Here is an 18,107-nt window from a genome sequence, read left to right on the forward strand (position 1 = left end):
TGGACCAGTTAAGGTTATTTTTGTGGCAAATGACAGAAAAAATATTAAGTCGTGGGTGACATGTTACCTTTAATGGTGTCATCAGGACCCCTAATCTCTCTCTCTCCTTTTTTCTCCCCAGCAACAACTTTCCTATGAGGAAATGAAGGCTCATAGAGCTTTCACAAAGCAAAGGAAAAAAAAAAAAAAAGGACTTCCTCCCGCTCCAGCACTCCTCTTCCAGGACAGGCTGGAACTGCGACTGAACAAAGCCCCCTGGCCCCAGGAGGGCAGTCCTCTGCTGAAACAGAAAATCAAATACCAACATTGCATCTGCTGCACCTGGGGGAGGAAGACAAGGAAGGGGCTGAGACTGAAGGAGAGGACAACTTCCCAGACTGAAACTGGCTAAGAGTTACCCAAAGGAAAAATATGAGCTGGAAGACAAAAACAGCAATTAGTCACCGTGGCCTGAATCCTTGTTCTGGCCTGAACCCTTGTTCTGATTCTAGAACGGATAACTACATTCAATACTACGTTTGCACATAATATAAATTCAGTGGAAACTCCTGAGCAATTCAACCCACATTTTACTAATCTGATAAGAATTCACTATTCCTATAACATAGACCAGAAGAATTCTCTGCATTGACTTTCTTTATTCATTTCTTCAAAAAAAAAAAATGTTTTTATTGTATCGAGGATACGGTGATGAAGAAAATTATCCTCATGAAGCCTATAATCTCATGGAGAAGGTAGCCAAGTAAAAACACACAAAGTTACAAAGCCAGAGACAAGTACTGTAAGAAAATAACCAACTTCCATATTTTTGTATCAAGATATAAAAAGATAAAGTAAAAGTTTAATCGCTCTCCTTTAAGGCTGTTTTCTTTCTTCACTTGACAAGCTCTGAATTATAATGCAGATTGGCAGGAAGATTATTTTTGCTGAAGTAATCTCAGTGTGTCCTTGGCATATCAGAAGTAGAAAAGGTATCCATTTGCTTGGAGCTCAGTTTTAAGCCTGGCAAATGTAAACTCACTGCCACAGAAATCAGCACGTTCACAGCACAGAAAACAACAGATTAATTCAGGCGAAATGAGCGGCTTCTATCAGTGGCTGGGTCTATAAAGAATAAAAAAGGAGAAAGTGAGGAGATCGGCAGTATCTCAATTCCCACACCATTTAATCCCTCATGTCATCTATATTCCTATCATGATCCCACAAAGCATATGACCCCTCAGGTGTCTGTCATCTTTGCTGGGGACATCCTTTTCTCCATCTACAGGGACACTGCATACTATTCACTCTTCAGAATCTGAAGTAGGTGAGGAGGTTTAGGTGATACTCTTTTCTCAGGGCAGAGAACAACAATGCTTTTATGTTAATTGTCTCTGGAACCTCGATCATGTATTTTAGGTTATTTAGGTCCTGAATGATGGCAGTGGTAGCTAAATTACAAAGCTTACCAGAATTCTGATCTCTGCTCTTCACTCGATTTTTAAAATTTTTCCTATTGCTTATTAAAAGCTTAGTTGCTATTGCTAAGTAGCACGCTGTATATATGCTAGGTTGAAGAACATGTAGGAAAATGGTCTGGATTATTTTGTTATCTCTTTTGCAGAAAACACAGATGTGCTACACTCAGGTGATCTAAGAAGCAATGAGTTCCATTGTAATTGCTGGCCCACAGTGTGGGCCCAGCTGGGCTGACATTTTAATTTCTGTCACTTTTGTGATTTCCATTATTCTGGAGGCCAAGGTATAAACGTGTCTGGAATCACAATTTGCGGAAGGTTAGTAAAATTGGAAGAGGGCCAGGACTATTTAGTGCCTGCGATGGATTTCTCGGACTGTCTCCAAATTTATGGGTTGTCCGTTTGTGCCATGTGGCCCAACCTGAGTCTAGAATAGACAGTTAAGACAAAATTATGGTTACTGCAGCCTAGGTGTAAAATGGAAAAAAAAAAAAAAACTGAGTCGAGTGGTCTGGAGAGGGTTGCTTCTGTGCTTTAGAAGGCTAGTTCAATAGAAGAATGCTGCTGGAATGTGGTAAGGCTTGAGGATGCTTATGAAGCAGTTACTACATAAACATAGAAGATAATTTAAAAGAAAAATGATGGCTAAGACTGAAATGGCTTTGACTTTGGGCAAACGTTCTGTCTACTGAAAATGAAGGAAGTTTTACATAATGAATAAAAGCCTGGCATTCTGGTCCTAGCCCCACGACTTATCAGCTATAAGAACTGAGAAAGATAACTTCTCAGAAAAGTAGCAGCATTGTGGAGTTATGGTTAAATGAGGTAATACATATAAAGTGTTTAGCATAATGCTTGACACTAGAAAGTGTTCTGTCAAGCCTTATTAGAAGACAACCTCAAATGTTATCATCTAGTGGCTTCTAAGGTTTTTGAGGTCTCAAACTACCTGGAGAATTTGCTGAAAACTATGGGTCCCTGTTCCTTAAGGAAAAACTACACATATACAAAATTTCTGCACACAGTTTTAAGAAATTCAGAGATACAAGGCTGTACAGCCATAAACTTTAGCTTAATATTCTTTGTTCTAGGCCTAGGCCCATTCCCAAAAGAGAGAATAAAATCCTCAGTTTTATTTATTTTTACAGTTTTTGATCATTTATAATCATAGTCTCATAACTTTTCAGATTGAAAGGAAATTTTTTATCTAGTCTAACTCTCCCCACCTTTTTTAGAAATAACATATTAAGGTCTTAAGAAAACACTTGATGTTTCAGATAAAAAGGAAACTCATTGATTCAACATTTCTATAATTAAAAAAATAAATTTTCTTTATTGACTAGCCTTCATATTTGAGATCTTCTTTAAAACTTACTATATTTTACTTTGCCTAATCCTGTTCTCTGTGATACACTTACAGCCCTCAGAAGCTCATGTTCATTGAAAGCCCCAGGATGGACACAGTGATCATTTTTTCTGTATATCTTAATTAGCATATCAAAATCGACTCTGATGTACCTGTCTGATGCCGTGCTATTTAACAGAGAAGAGTCTTGTTGAAATACAGTACTAGAGTAATAACTTTCTCAAGTAAGAATTCAAATTAATAGACTTGCTGAGCACCCACTATGGGACAGGCTCCAGTCCATGCATGTGGGGTACGTGAAGGAATAAAGTCCAGACAGAGATGTGAAGCTTTTAGTCAAACAGTGAAAATGACCTTTTCTTTTGGAAGAATGTGGCTGTGCTTGCGATTCTACTCATGGACAGGGCCAGAGGTAACCTGCACATGGGAATATGCCACCAGTGCCTCCAAAACCATTACTCAAGGACACTTGCCTTCATTTGCTTAGACAATAGCTCACTCAGCATGAGCAGCACTAAACACAGAATAGCCAAAGCTTGTGTAGGCAAAATTTCACCCAAGCTTTACCCCTGGCAGGAGCAAGAACTACATAAAGTGGCAAATAGGCCATATTATAGGTAAGTATCTCTGGGCTTTACCCTGCAAAAATATTAAGCACTTGTACTTTGCTTCCAGGATACTTTGGGTGAATTTTGAGGAGAAATTAAACAAAAGAGCAAAGATACTAGAGTTTAGCAGTTTGCTCTAGTTTGAAAGTAGCAGGGAGTAGGGCTGATAAGTGTGGAAAAGAAGCAAATTGATCAAAGGGATGGGAGACTGGAACATGGAAAGTTGAAAATAGGTCAGATAAGTGACAAGGCCAAAGGCAAGAGACGGTAAAAGGCTTTGAAATCATATAATCTTGCTGAATCTGCTTCTGAGGCCCCAGAAGTCGTGATGACACAAAGTCAGTGTAGCTAACACGTCATTGGAATCCATGGGCTCTAGGAATGCACCTGGTCTCACTGTGGAATAGAAACAGAATGACGTTGCCGAAGCCCTGAAAGCAAAGGGCGAAGAGGACAGACTTGACGTGGTGCTGAACTGGCTCAGGAGCTGGCAGGTTGGGGCTAGAGCTTCTGATCACCCCCCAGTTGCTGTCCTATCTAAGGGAGCAGAGCACTGGTCTTCATTTGGAAGCTACTTTGGGCAGCGCCTGGGTTAAAGAAACTATGACATCAACACATGCAAGCGTCTACCTTACCTTCTTCGCTTTTTCTACCTAGAAAAATCTTACCCCTCCTTGATAGCCCCCAACTCTAGAACCTTAGCCAACCTTAGTTCTTGAAAAGGGAGAGAAACTCTTCTTGACGTTCTTAGGAGGATCCAGCTTAGACTTTGCCTCAGCCCCTTTTAACCTGCGATGTCACCGCACAATGGGCTAAGAACGATTGTGAAAAAGCAAAAATTATTTCATGACATCCGAGGAAGGTGAAATCAACCTAAATGAGTTGTGTCATTTGCTCAAGATCACAAAATCATTTACTTATGACAGGATAATGCAATGACCTTTTTCATGTTCACTCATACTTTGCAAGCCATGATATTTTTGGCTGAACTGCTTATCTTCTGTCTCAGTGACTGCTTCGATAGACAACAGTATAAATATCCTGTAGCCTGGTTCCTTGGTTTTGTAAACAACCAGGAAATAAATAAGGCATTTTGCCTGGTGACCAAGGCAGACTCACAAATAGGCTTCTACAAACACAGGGCAATTGTAATAGACAAAAATGACAGAACCTGTGGCTAGGTCCATGCTTTAAACATCCTGCCTATTATACCACCCGGAGGACCCTCTCGGCCCAGACCTATATTTTAAAAAATCAGACCTATTTATAATGTGGTTAGGTTCTTGTGTGAGTCATACAGAATACATTGGGTATATTATCTTTCATGATTTTGTTCATATCAAGAAAGGTAGTTGCCTCTAGCAGAGTAAAACTGGGAATCATCAGCTATCGGCTACTAGGCAAAGCTCTAGAACTGTTCCAAGGCTCTCTATCTCAGAATTCTTGCTCTTAAATGGGAATACTATTTCCTTTTTATTAACTGGAAAACTGCAATTCTTTAGTTAAAAGATTAAAGAACGATTATGACATGCTATCTCTAGTATAGAAAAAATAATTTGTGCAGGACACGTAAAGGTATGTATACATAATGTATGTGTGTGTGCGCACACTCTCACCTACATACAAGAGCAAGCTCAAGTTCTAGAGGAGATTGTCTTTCTTTATCTCTAGAGAGATGAGAATGAGGGATACAACGTTGTCATTTAATTTCTCCAAGCACTTAGATTCTTCATTATTCAACAGAGTCTTTGAAACAGAGTTCTCTATTTTGGAATATGATTGAATAGACTAATAGACAAAAATGTACTTTGCAAACGCAAGTGCAATAAAGATGGTTGATGATAAACCTTGCATGTTATCAAGTACTTGAGGCCCTTTTAAATCAAACGAACAGTGGTAAATGGTATCAGGGAACCCGAAACATTAAAATTCAAGCAAATTTCAATTGCTATTGAAAAAAAAATATTACCATTGTGTGAAACCTTTTAGAAACAATAATAGCTAAATTTATTAAGTTCTCATAATAGGAAGGACACTGTTCTAAGCACTTTACTTATTAGTTTTTCACTTAATCCTCAAAAAAAAAAAACCTATAAAGTACTAAAAAATGGAATTTAAAGACTTTTTGAACAGTGACTAGATTATACAATATAGAGATAGGAAAAAAGTTTTCAATTCCACCTTTACAGAGCTCTTAGGTGATACATTTCAGGTCACATTGTATAATATTTCCATTTGATTCTATCCCTTGGCATTCTAGTTCCCCACAGACATGTGTATCTCTAGATGTTCATGTCTTCTCAGAGAAATAGAAAATTCAGTGACGGGTCTTGTATATAAAGACTAGTAGAATTATCTCATCAACAGCAAGTCTAATACAACCACAACCCTTCTAGTATTGCCCAGGGAGAAACACCATTTTCTTTTCTTCCCCAGCTACAAAGTTCTCAAAAGTGTGGCAAAGATGATCTTTATTGGTAAGGTAAAAAATCCCCTTTATTTTCCAAGGTCTTAGCAAATTCTTAGAATTATTTTACTATGAGATAAAGAACATGTTCATGGGTTTCTGAGCTCAGAATAAGTCCGATATAAATGAGAGAGGGAGGGAAGGAGGGAAGGGGGAGAGAGAGAGAGAGAGAGAGAGAGAAAGAGAGAGAGAGAGAGAGAGAGAAGAACGGAGAGGTTTATAAAGGGAAGAAGAGTGGTGGCTCCTGCAGAGACAAAGCATGTGAGGTACAGGAATGGAAACCAAGTGATTGGCTCTACAGAAACTGATCAGTTGATTAGGCACATTCCACATCTGGCAAGTTGAGTCAAATTCAACATTTATACATGGTTACATTTCTAAGACAAAATGACCTCCTAGTGTATCCCTGGTCCTCTTTATACCCCATAAAGACCACTAAAGTGATCTTTAACCTGCAAACAAATACAAAGTCACTCTCATTCACTTTACCTTTTTCCTTGACTACTTAGTTCTTGGAAACTTTTGGGAAATTTAATTTTGATTTTTTTTTTTTTTTTTTTTTTACTTTTTCAAAAATATTTTTGGTTCAAAAACTCTAGAAAATTATTAAAATGGGACAGTGGGCATTTAAGGTTGAATGAAGGATAAAAAGTAGGAAGGGAGAAAGTTGTTTCTCAAAGCTTTCTTCACAGGCAGTTGCTAACAACATAGAATCATTTTGACATTAAATCTGGGGAGGAGAAGCAGTTTGGGTAAGAGATCACTGATCTCCATTCTCCAAAAAAAAAAAATTCTAAAGAGTTTGAGCTTTTTGCAGAGCAGTGTTTCTTAATGAAACATAGGCCGTAAGAATTTTTTATGTACAAAAGCTAAACTGGGGGTTTCTGGCCAAGTGAGTTCTAGTTCTTTCTTTTAGAATGTCTGACTTTCATATCCATCTACTAATGAGAACTAAGAGTAATATTTTATATTTGCAAGTGCTTGCTATGGAAATGAAAACTGTTTCAGTCAATCTCTTTCAGTTGAAAGAAATGGAGGCACACTCAAGTTACTTCACAAAATTAGCAGTGAGAGATTAGTTGGGGGGAAGGGAATTGTTACAAGAATACACAGCAAGGACTGGAAGTGGAAACGCGCCAGGATTGAAGGCAGCTCTAAATACCAGTGCCGTCGTGTGTTTGCTTGCTTTCTGTGCATTGCTCCCATCTCTTTTCCCAACCAGCTTCTTCAATCTTTACTCTGTCTGTTCTGTTCCGTCATAGTTTTATCTTACATATGGTTCATGGTATCCTCTCACAATCTGACTTTACTGCCAACTGGCTTAGTGTCTTAGTTTCCCACTGCCAAGTTTCCAAACTGGAAAGGCATCTGATTGGCCCAGATTATCATTTTTAAGTTAGTCCATACAGATGGCTGGCCAGGTTCCAAAATGACTGTCTTCGAAATCAAGCGTCTATCCCTTGGTCCACTCATCTGAGACAAGGAGCAAACACATAGTATAAGTATAGAGTCTGACTATTTAGAATGAGGCCACAAGTAGAAAGATTTCTTTAGAGGAGAATATGGATGGGACGGATTGAGATAAATATCTCTAGCTTGCTGGCAGAGTATGAGAAAACCAGTTTATTCATCTTCTTCCTTAGAGGCACTCATCTCGGCTAATCACAATAGATCTGGAAAATTCCTTACACAGCATGTGAGAGTAGAAGCAGCACCTTCTTTCCTCTCCACTTTTCCTCAATTTTATCAACTTGAATCTCTATTACATCCATCACTTGACCTTTATGCCTAACCAAGTGCCTAGGAATCTTCAGATTTGTATATCAAAACAGTTGGAATTTCAACTTAGATGTCCAACAAAAGTATTTTTTTGTATCCCAGGATCAATGAATTGTTGTATTTTAGAGTAACATGCCAGTGAGCAATAAAATATTAGAATAGGGAACAGCGGAGACTTCTTTGCCGACCCCTATAGCATTTATTTCAATAAGAATCCAATTAATAGACATCTATTAATGTGCCCAAACTATATCTGGTGCATATGTGGGAGATCTAAGTCAGTGGACCTCACAATTTGGTAACCAAATGCAGAGAATGAGTTCAAAGACTATTTACAATAATGACTGATTATACAGTGCCAAGGCAGGATTGCAGAACACCATAAACACTGGCGTCAAGCAAATCTGAGTTCAAATCACAGCTCTGTTTTGTAATAACTATGTGACTTTGACCAAACTTTTAATCCTTATAAATCATTTGTAAAATGTGATAATAATAACCACTTCATAGGGTTTTGTAAATATTAGGCAAGATAACGTATGTAGATTATTGCAAAATGACTGGCACGTAAAAAGCATTCGGTACATGGTAGTACTTGCTTCTGTTACTGTATCTATTATGATTATAATATCATTACCATGAGTGTGATGGGGATTAGAGGATATAGATTAGAAACATGAGGATTATCTTCAAATACTTTGCTGACTTAAGAGAGATAATATAGATGTACACATTAGAAATGGCGCATACATTTTTCTTGTACATACACAAGCAGGACTCAGCAGAATGTAATCTAAGGGTGAAATAATGATGTTAAGTGATATTCTTTAATCAGGAAATATCCTTTACTATTTTTTAAAAAGTTTGGTGGATAGTACCTCTTAGAAAAGAAAGGAGAGATTTCTCCCAGCATAAAAGTGTGTCTACTATAATGTAAAAAAGCCAGGATTCCTAGCAGTTTCATAACTGGAGTATGAACTATGTTAAAAGGGGGAATTGAAACACTTCAATGGAAAGGACCTACTGGATGGAATACGTGGAAGTCACTGTCAGAAACTAGGGGACAGCTCACTCTTGGGTTTACATTTACTACCTTAGAGAAGCTTAGGTCAGCTTAGATTGTCCTGCTTTATACTTCCTTCCTGAGTTTTCTCTACTAAAACACCCACCACATATTGGCATTACTTGTTTAAAGTCCATCTTCTGTGCTAGGTTATAAATTCTGTTAGACCCTCTGACCCTCGGTCCATCACTTTATCTCAGTGGCTAGCCAAGTGCCTGGTACATGGTGTGTACTCACTCCACAAAGATATACTGAGTGAATGAATGCATAAATGCAAGAATGAATTAAGTAATGAACATGGAATTAGGAGGTGATTTCATCATATACTATTCTGTATTGTTCTCTAATATCAATAAGGGTTAATTCTATCTTCCTGTTGACTCGTAAAGTGCATTGAGACACAGCAAAATTTTGCATCACTACTAGTAAGAGGCATGCCGTTACAGGCATAAATCCTCAAAAGATCTTTCTGAGCTCTTTTCTAATAATCTTTTTCGCCCTCTATTCCCCATTTTGTATTTATCTCCTACACCAATGCCAAGATTATACCTCAGTCTCACTATTAGATTAAAAATCTGTCTTTTGTTATTTTTATCAAGAGGACTTACTACTTGGTAAGTGTCCAATAAATAAATGAGTGAATAAAAGAATATCTGGATAGCATATATTTCAAAGCATACTCTTCCAAACTTGCAACCTTCCAGAATCTCACAAATTGCTGTTGTGATTCCAAGCCTACAGTTATGTAGGAATGCATTATCTCAAGCCAATATTTTATTTTAAATTGCTGTCTTTGTTATTACCATTCATATAAATGCTGAAAGTTTCTTCTTGCTAACAAGGCACATTTTACCTTTGCATGAAAATATTTTTACAATTTTAAAATAATTTGGGAACTTTTGTTAGTAAAAATAAATACTTTCTAGTTAACAAACTCTAATACATCTAATCGTTTCATCCATCCAGCTTTTTTGAGCTGCTCTTAGGTTCCAAGTACTTGAAATAATCAGATGCATAAGATTCATCCCAAAAGATGCTCAAAGTCTATATGTACCATAATCACATTCAGAGTTTGAAAGTGCAGACTGTTCTAAGGGCCCCTGCAATCTCTCTTCAGTTCTACGTATTGATTCTCTGAAAATCCCTCCTAATAGAACACTATTGCCCCTAACTTCTGAGTTTACAGATTATAACTCCTCTGTAGTCGCATTAACTAGATTCTACTCCCAAACTCCCTTACTCCCATGTGGATTTTTAAATTTTATTCATCCACTTTCCTTTTTAACACCTAGACAGCCAGCATATTTCACAATGATCTTTAACATATATAAAATATTTCTCTTAGTTTCCTCAACTCCGAAAGAAGGATATTGAGAATTTGGGACAGCGAGTTTGGAATATCAAGGAGACAGACTAACAAGAAAAACGATCCCTGAGGGAACAAAGGAAAACCAATACAACTCGAGATTTTTGAGACTAGAGGGGCTTTTTCTTTCTCCTTGCCTACTTGATGAAATTCTCCTACCTCTCCTGTATCCTGCTTACACTAGATTCTCGTGGCAATATTAAGATAAAACAAATTCACAAAACTTTCGAGCTTAAAAGATCTTTTTAATTCTCTACTCAGACATAGGTTAACCACAAATTTAACAAAGTTTAAACTTTAGAGTCTTTCTCTAGCATTGGCTCCTTCCAAGGCTTTGAGAGAGGCCTGAGCAATGGCAGATTTTTATTAAATGTCAGAAGTAAAATATTTTAACCATTATTGGCAAAGACCACAGTCTCTTTGCCCTCCAATTCACCTCCTTCAAACTCTCCCTCGTGCTGGAGATATTGGGGAAGCTATAGGTATTTTTGTTGATCTGGCTAAGGGGAAGTTGAAATGGAGACACTTTTAGCTCGGGTTTAGTGAGTCATATAGATATATCTGGATCAGTCATTTCAGTGTGGGGCTGTTAATTCGAGTTGTCCCAATGTAAGAATTGGTTCTAGGAATATTTCCACTGCCCAAGAGGCCAATTCGCCAGCATCATGTCACAAAGATGTAAGGTTAGAGACTGTTTCATAACACATGTGTGTTCTGAGGCACTCAGCACTGGAAATACATGCTAAGGGAAAAATAGAATAATCTTTTTATTCTCTCCATAGAAGATAATATTGCAAAAATCATTGTTATATGAGGAGGAAATCAGAAACACAGTCCAAAAAATTTAGGAAAAAAAGTAAAATAGGGTTTTGTCAGATAATTAATTAATAAACATTTATTTACTTGGATTTTTATGGTGTTTATGGTTTTTTCGAGCTTTAAAAATTTTATTGTGATTTTGTTGCTGATTTTAAATAAGTGTTCACTTTCATAACTAATTTTGCATCTCTAGTTTTATATTCTTATCTTAAAGAAGGGTCCTATATTATATAAGTTTCAGTTCTCTTAAAACCTAGATCTGGCCCTGACCCTTGACTTCAGCATTGCTCAATATTTAACAGATGAGGAAACTGAGGCCTAATATCACATAGTTTTACAGCGGTACTGAACTAAACCCTAGGTTTTCTGACTTTCTGTTCATTGCTATTTCTACTACCCACATTATCTTACTTTTGAGAAGAACCTCAAAATACAGAATTTCTTATATGCTAGGCATGGTTTTAAAGTGTTTACAGATAACTCATTTAATCCTCAAATGACTCTATGACTAAGATAATATTAATAGCCTCATTTTTTTAGCCATCCCTATACAGAAGATCCTTTTCTTTTACTTTTTACTATTTTTAAAGATTTTTAAATTTCATTGTATTGTATTTACTTTATATTAGTTTCAGGTATACAGTACAATGGTTAGACATTTATATAATTTATAGCTATCCCCCAGATTACTCTAGCACCCATCTGGCACTACACACATTGACTATATTCCCTATTCTGCACTCTCCATACAATGACTGTTTTGTAACTACTAATTTGTATTTCTTTATCCCTTTGCCTTTTTCACCCAGCCTCCCAACTCTCCTCCCCTCTGGCAATTACCAGTTTGTTCTCTGTATCTGTGAGTCTGTTTTCTTTTAGTTTGTTCATTTCTTTTGTTCCTTAAATTCCGCATACATGAGAAATCATAAAATAACCTCACTTTTTAGATAATGAAAATTGATACTCAGAAACATTAAGTAAGTAGATCCAAGGTCACATAGTATGCAGAAAGTATAAAATCTTTTGTAGTGTGGCAGCTAGCAGCAAACATTTTTTCAGGGCTTACAATGTTTTAGTAACTTTGTTGAGAACTATAGTATTTTATCCTATTTGATCTTTAAAATCACCCTTTAAGATAAGTAGCATTATTACTCCATTTTACAGATGAGGAATCTGAAGTGTAAAGAAATTAAGTAATTCATCCAAGGTCATATATCTAGTAAAAGACAAAGTCAATACTCAGATCCATGTCTGACTCCAGAGCCAGGGCTCTTAGTCTCTACATGATAATGCCAATTAAAGAAAATATCCTCAATGTCCTTCCACTATTGCCACATTCTCTGTGGTCCCTTTCTCCTAAAACTACAATTAGAATGAAGATGTGGACAGAGTTAGAATAAGGAGTGGGGTTAGCAGCATAAAGAACATAGTAGTCCCTTCTTAGACAATTGTTCTTCCCATTGTAGGGGATATATATATATTATATATATACACACATATTATATATATACATATTATATATATACATATTATATATCTATAATATATATAATTATATACGTACATAATTATATACGTATATATACACACACACACACACACACACGTCAGGATACCTGATATTCCTTGCATCTTTCCCCTGTCCTCAACTTCTGTTAAGCCTAAAGATGACAAGTTTATTTTTTATTTCATCTTCTATGATAAAGTTGTGACAATCAGCAGATCAGTAATTTAGATGCTAGAGAAAGTTTATTGAGGTGGAAAATTCCTACCAATGTCGTGTCAAGGAGATAATGTAAATAAAGTGGCAAAATGGAACCCACAAGGAGTGACATACACCTTGGTAAACTAGATAGTATGTGTCCAAACCCGAATAGCAGGTACTGGGCTTTAATAGATGGTTGCCATGCGGCAGCGTGAGCCTAGTGTGACCAGATCTTATAACTTTTCAAAAGAAACTAGAAATCTAGATTTTTGGTGTAAAATCGACTAAATTGTAAATTTTTTAAATTCCAATTTTTTAAAGCACTTTGCTGGCTAACATTGCACAGGCTAACAAACAACAAACTTCACCTCTGTAGGCCTCTCATTCATAGTCTACTTTATATGGGGTTAAATGCAGGAAGCTCTGAAATAGGAAGTTAAAGCCTGCAGAAATTTAGATCTTGGTGGAATATTTGTTCTTTGAAAAATGAGCTTTGGTAAGAATAATTTTCTTGGTAGAGGTGGGTGATTGAGAGGGTAGGATGGGAATGGCACTAAAGCAGAGTGGCCTTTCTTGTAAAAGATCCTCTTAATATGTCTTTTGGAGTAGTCCTGGTCTTGGGCCCTAGGAAAAAAGAGCAGGAATCTAATTAACAGCTCAAAGGGAGCAATCAATTTACAATTGTGTGAAGTGCAAATTCCTTTGTGTTCCAAACAAATTACAGTATTTGCAAATTTGTAAATAATGCAGCACTTCTGCAGTCCAAGTGCTTTGGGTGCCAGGGGAGTGAGAAAAAAGAAGTCTGAGGAGGCAAAATGTTAGAAAATGACCTATTGTCTCAAGAAATGGAATTTAAAAAATATCTTTAGTAATTGATTTCTTTCAATTGAATCCTTATTTAGGAACTATAAAGGAGCCCAGTTCTTAGGTCAGTAGAAGAAAGATAACTAGAGAAGTAAACAATTTCAAGTCCAAAAGTCGCAGCATGTTATTAACAGGGTAACTTCGTTCAATACTGCTGAACATAAAAATTTGCCCCAACCCTCACTACACCCTTGGTTTGTGGCAAAAACTTTTATTTTATACAAGAGATAGCAAACTCTGGCCATAATCATTATTATGTTCAATGTCAGAGAAGGAATTGGTGACAGAAAAGGACATAAATCCAATCTGTCTGTTTCACAGCAATCATTTTTTTTTGAACCATTCGATTCACAAATATTAGAGCCCTTTTATAAGATCCTGTAGCTATTATTAGAGAATGTATAGTGTATTTAGAAAAGTAAGAGCAAAAATATTATTTTCTCCAAGATTTTTTGAGCACTTCTCTGTGAGTTGAGCTAGGAGTTGAGAACACAGTGAATGTAACTCCATTCATGTCCTCAAGGGGTTCACAACCTAATGAGAAAAATAGAATTCAAACCATCTTTGAAAACTGAGCTCGATGGTAAAGAAAGGTATAAGAGAGGCACCATGGACAACTTGACAAGCACTTGACTCAACTAGGTCTTTCAACAGAAGAAAATCACCAGGCGAAGGCATTAAAAGTAGAGGTAACAAGACTATTGATGGGTCTTCTGTAAGAGAATGACAGATTAGATTTGTTCTTTCAAATGCTCCTGCATTCTCATTCACTATGAGATGAGTGCAAATGGGCTAAACCTTTCCACAAAATATTTTAGCAAATTACAGCAAGAGCCTTAAAACAGATTCATACCCTTTCGTTAGAAATTCCATATTTAGAAAACAGAGATACTGCCAGAAACTTATAGATGAGGAAGTTTATCAAAGCATCATTTATAACCACACCTCCCCCACACACACACACACCTGGAAAAACCTACATTTTCAATAATGGAGTAATAAGTAAATAAGTTATGGTACATCAAAGCCATGTGATTTTTATGAACTACTTGTAAAAAAATTTTAAAGAATATTTCAAAACAAGCAAAACTGATTTCTGAAAATAATGTAAAATGTTTAATATCATTCTAACTTTGTAACAAAAAAATTCAAAAGTAGTTCTCAACATTGGTTTTAATTTAATTTACACCCATATCCTACATTTGTAAAGTTCTTTCTTGTTTTAGACATACCAGACAACAAGAGCTGGAGTTTCTCCTTGCTCTGTGTGCAATAAAAAGAATTGGCTTTGTTTCCAACTCTCGTAACAGTGTAAGGAATAGACCGAAGAAATAAAATGGAGTCACTATAGACAAGCTGTTGAATTGCTAAAACCAAGTAGGCTGAGGTATGAGGAAACAATTCTGTTCTTATTCTAAATAGCTTGGGAACTTAAACTTTTCTGAACTTTCCAGTCCTGCATCAATGCCTGGATATATACCAGACCTCCAGATAATCCTCTGATTACCCTCCCTGAGAGACTAAGAAAAGAATGTTCATGTATCTAGACCACCTGACATCCAGTATCCAGAACACTGGTCATCTAGAGGATTACCATCTTGCATCAATCCAGAGGCTAAGATTGCAGGACCGATTCTTCTCAAGAATGTACTTTTTATCATAAGAACCTTCAGCTTTTCTTCTTCAGAACACTCTGGGTATTGCCTATTTGTGTTTTCAGTTTGCAAATCCCAAAACCCTTGAATAAATCTTTATAATTTATATCTAGCAAAGTCTCCAGACTCTTTTTGAAGTGATCCGACAAGCATGATCCAGGATTTGCAAGTCACTTACCCTCTAAGTCCCATTCTCTTGATGATATCCAGGCTGGCTAGGAAAGGAAGGGTGGCCAGGTGAGGAATGGAAGAAAACAGCAGTCCAGAAGCTGAAAATTACCATAAAAGTGGAAAACAAGTAAGATAAGAGGGAGGGTGTAAGAACCAGAAGAAAGGGGAGTTTGCTATGTTTTGAGAATGAGTTACTGGATTGAAGATTTCAGGGTTGGAACATAAACACATATATTACAGTTCAATATAAGAAATTTCTCAGTGCAGTATATGGTTAACTGCCAAACAAATGGCATTATAGATAATTAATGTTATAAAAACTTGGAGGCATTTGGTGGAGAGAGCCATCATTAGGTCACACATGTTATCTGACCATGTATCGACGAAAATATTCCTCTGAAACCTCCTTTCAGGATTCTTTGTTAGAGGGTATAATTGCATAGCGATGAACTCTCTTGGCCATTCTTTCTGGGAAATTTAGTTATTGAAGAACTTAAAGGGTTTCATTGTTAGATGTTAGCTATTACGTAAAAGATTATAAAAAGAATAGAAAATAATTTGTTAAAATACTATTTGACAAAATTCAATCCCTGCACAAAATTTTACTTCAAACTTCAATTTCTTCTTTCCTTTAAAGAATATTCACATAAAATCTGCTTTACAAGACAGAACCAGCTAGGAATATAGCCCAAGAAATTTACCACGAAATGGAGACACATATGTGTTTCAGTTCTAGAAAAACTGTGCCTTGCTACTTTTCTTCCTGAATTTCTTGGTTCTCTGCATTGAGGAGCATGTGGTAATTTCTCCTTCTGCTGAACTTTACTTTCTTGCTTTTACAGTTTCTCCTAACTGAATGTTAAGCACCTTCCCCACATCACTGCTGTTCTAGGCTATATATGTCTACACAGCATTAAGCAACCTTTAGCTGTCACTAGTTTAATGGATCAACACGTTTACCCAACGACATAACTTAGACCCTTTTGGGGATTTTCCAGTCTATTTTAATCTTATTTAAACCCGACACTGGCAGATTTCCATTTCCTTTGTTCCTTGTGTAGACTTGGTTTATGCCTGCTGGTCTCTAAAAGGAACAGAGAAGAGGCAGCTGTTGAAAAATGAGGAGATTGGCAGTTTTAACCACACAATTTGGTCTAATAGCTCTGATGTGCTAAACTTGCTAGCTCCTCCCAGTGTACCTTTCTGATTTTGCATCACACCACCACTGAATCCCAAAGGAAACCAGGGTGTTTTTTGTTTTTTGGTTTTTTTTTTAATTAAAAAGAAAAGAAAGAAATGCAAACCAGTGAAACCGTTCTTTTAAATCATCTCCACAGATTCATTCTGAGAACTGCAGACCTTCACAAATCTTTGTACACTAGAGACCTTTAAAAAAGGAGAAGCCGAGAACACTGATCGTGTTCTAAAGAGCGAAAACAGGTGATGTCATAACGCACAGTACTGTGTGGTCACAGCCGAGGCCGGGCGGGGAGCTGGGGCTCCAGCGAGCACAGAGCTCGGCGTCAGTGGGTGAAGCAAGTTATCTCCGGGGCCCCGAGGACACCGGTGAGGACTGTGCACCAATCAGGTTCTCGCTCGGCGCCTGCCTTTGTTCTCACTGGGGAGCAGGTTTCTTGGCGTTTGGCGTCAGGAACCAGCATTCGACCCACACGCAAGTCGCAGGCCCCTTCTGGAGACCTGGCTCCCCGACTCTCCTTGTCTCCCTCACACCCAGCCAGCCAGAGCTTTCTCCCAGTTACATCTGCCTCCTCTCTTCGGAGCGTGAAAGCAAAAATCCTGACTCACCCTTTTCAGCTTTGGAGAAGCTGGTCCAGCTCAGTTTTAAAAGGCAGTATGTTCTCTGAACTTTCCTTCCCAAGCAGGGCTGTGTTCTGCGTGTGTCTGACCAGCTGCCTCAGAAAGGACTTTTGGGTGAGAAAACAGTCCTGTCTCTTTGGTCCTTCAGTGCTGGACAAATAAAAAAACTTTCATTACTGAGAGGACTGCGAGAATGGAGAGCAAACTGCGAAACCAGAGATTTTGTTTTCTCACCACAACTCGATTAATGGTGTAAACATACCTCAAACATCTATCCTCTACTCTCCGCCCAAGCCTCAGATAACTAACTGGTCTTTTGCAAAATGCAGCTCACGATAAATGATGCATAAAGTTCTTAGAGATCCTTGGATGCAAAGTGCTACGTAACTGCAGTCTTTACAGCTAACCTAAGATTTGGGCAGAGAGAAAGCCTAACCATTGCCGTGATGCTATGAACGTTTTAGCTCCTCGCCCCCGCCACCTCCCCAACCTTTCTCAAAAAAAATCAGGAAATATTTAGCTCAGTCTTAGACCCACTAGCGAGCTACAGCTCCCAACTATTTATTTCACTCCCTCTCCATTTCTGCAGGGACCTAGAAAAGGGGCCGTGGCTTGCCTTAGGGGAGGGGCTGGGCTTCCCGGGATAATTTGCATACGACACACCCTCTTCCTTCTATTGGCGGAGCAGCACCAACTGTATTCCCTCCCACCCCACTACCTAACTAACCCGCCATATCCCTGCAGTTCGGTGCCTGGGAGATAAACTTAACTTGCCCGGAGATTCAAGGCGTCCTCCGCCTCTGTGATTGGCCGGCGCAGCTCTCAGCCGAGCTCTAGTTGCTCATTGGCGGCGGACTAGCGCCCGGAGGCGTGGCTGGAGCTGTCCGATTGGCGGGAGGGGGCGGTCCGGGAGCGTGAAGGTGGTGTAGGTGGTGGGAGGCGGAGGCGGGGCCGCACTGAGGCGCTGCG

The 18,107-nt window shown here is 38.0% G+C and overlaps 1 long non-coding RNA gene across 1 annotated transcript; it reads right to left on the reverse strand.

Moving 5' to 3' along the window:
• Positions 1 to 632: 632 nt before the first annotated feature.
• LOC111729252 lies at positions 633 to 17,864 on the reverse strand. Its single transcript, XR_002776150.1, has 4 exons — positions 17,401 to 17,864; positions 17,127 to 17,288; positions 15,328 to 15,418; positions 633 to 1,104 (listed from the first exon to the last, which is right to left on the reverse strand). It is a non-coding gene; the product is annotated as an uncharacterized LOC111729252 (long non-coding RNA).
• Positions 17,865 to 18,107: the final 243 nt, after the last annotated feature.

The sequence above is a fragment of the Pteropus vampyrus genome, unplaced genomic scaffold, assembly GCF_000151845.1.
Source record: "Pteropus vampyrus isolate Shadow unplaced genomic scaffold, Pvam_2.0 Scaffold254, whole genome shotgun sequence".
Classification (NCBI taxonomy): Eukaryota; Metazoa; Chordata; class Mammalia; order Chiroptera; family Pteropodidae; genus Pteropus; species Pteropus vampyrus.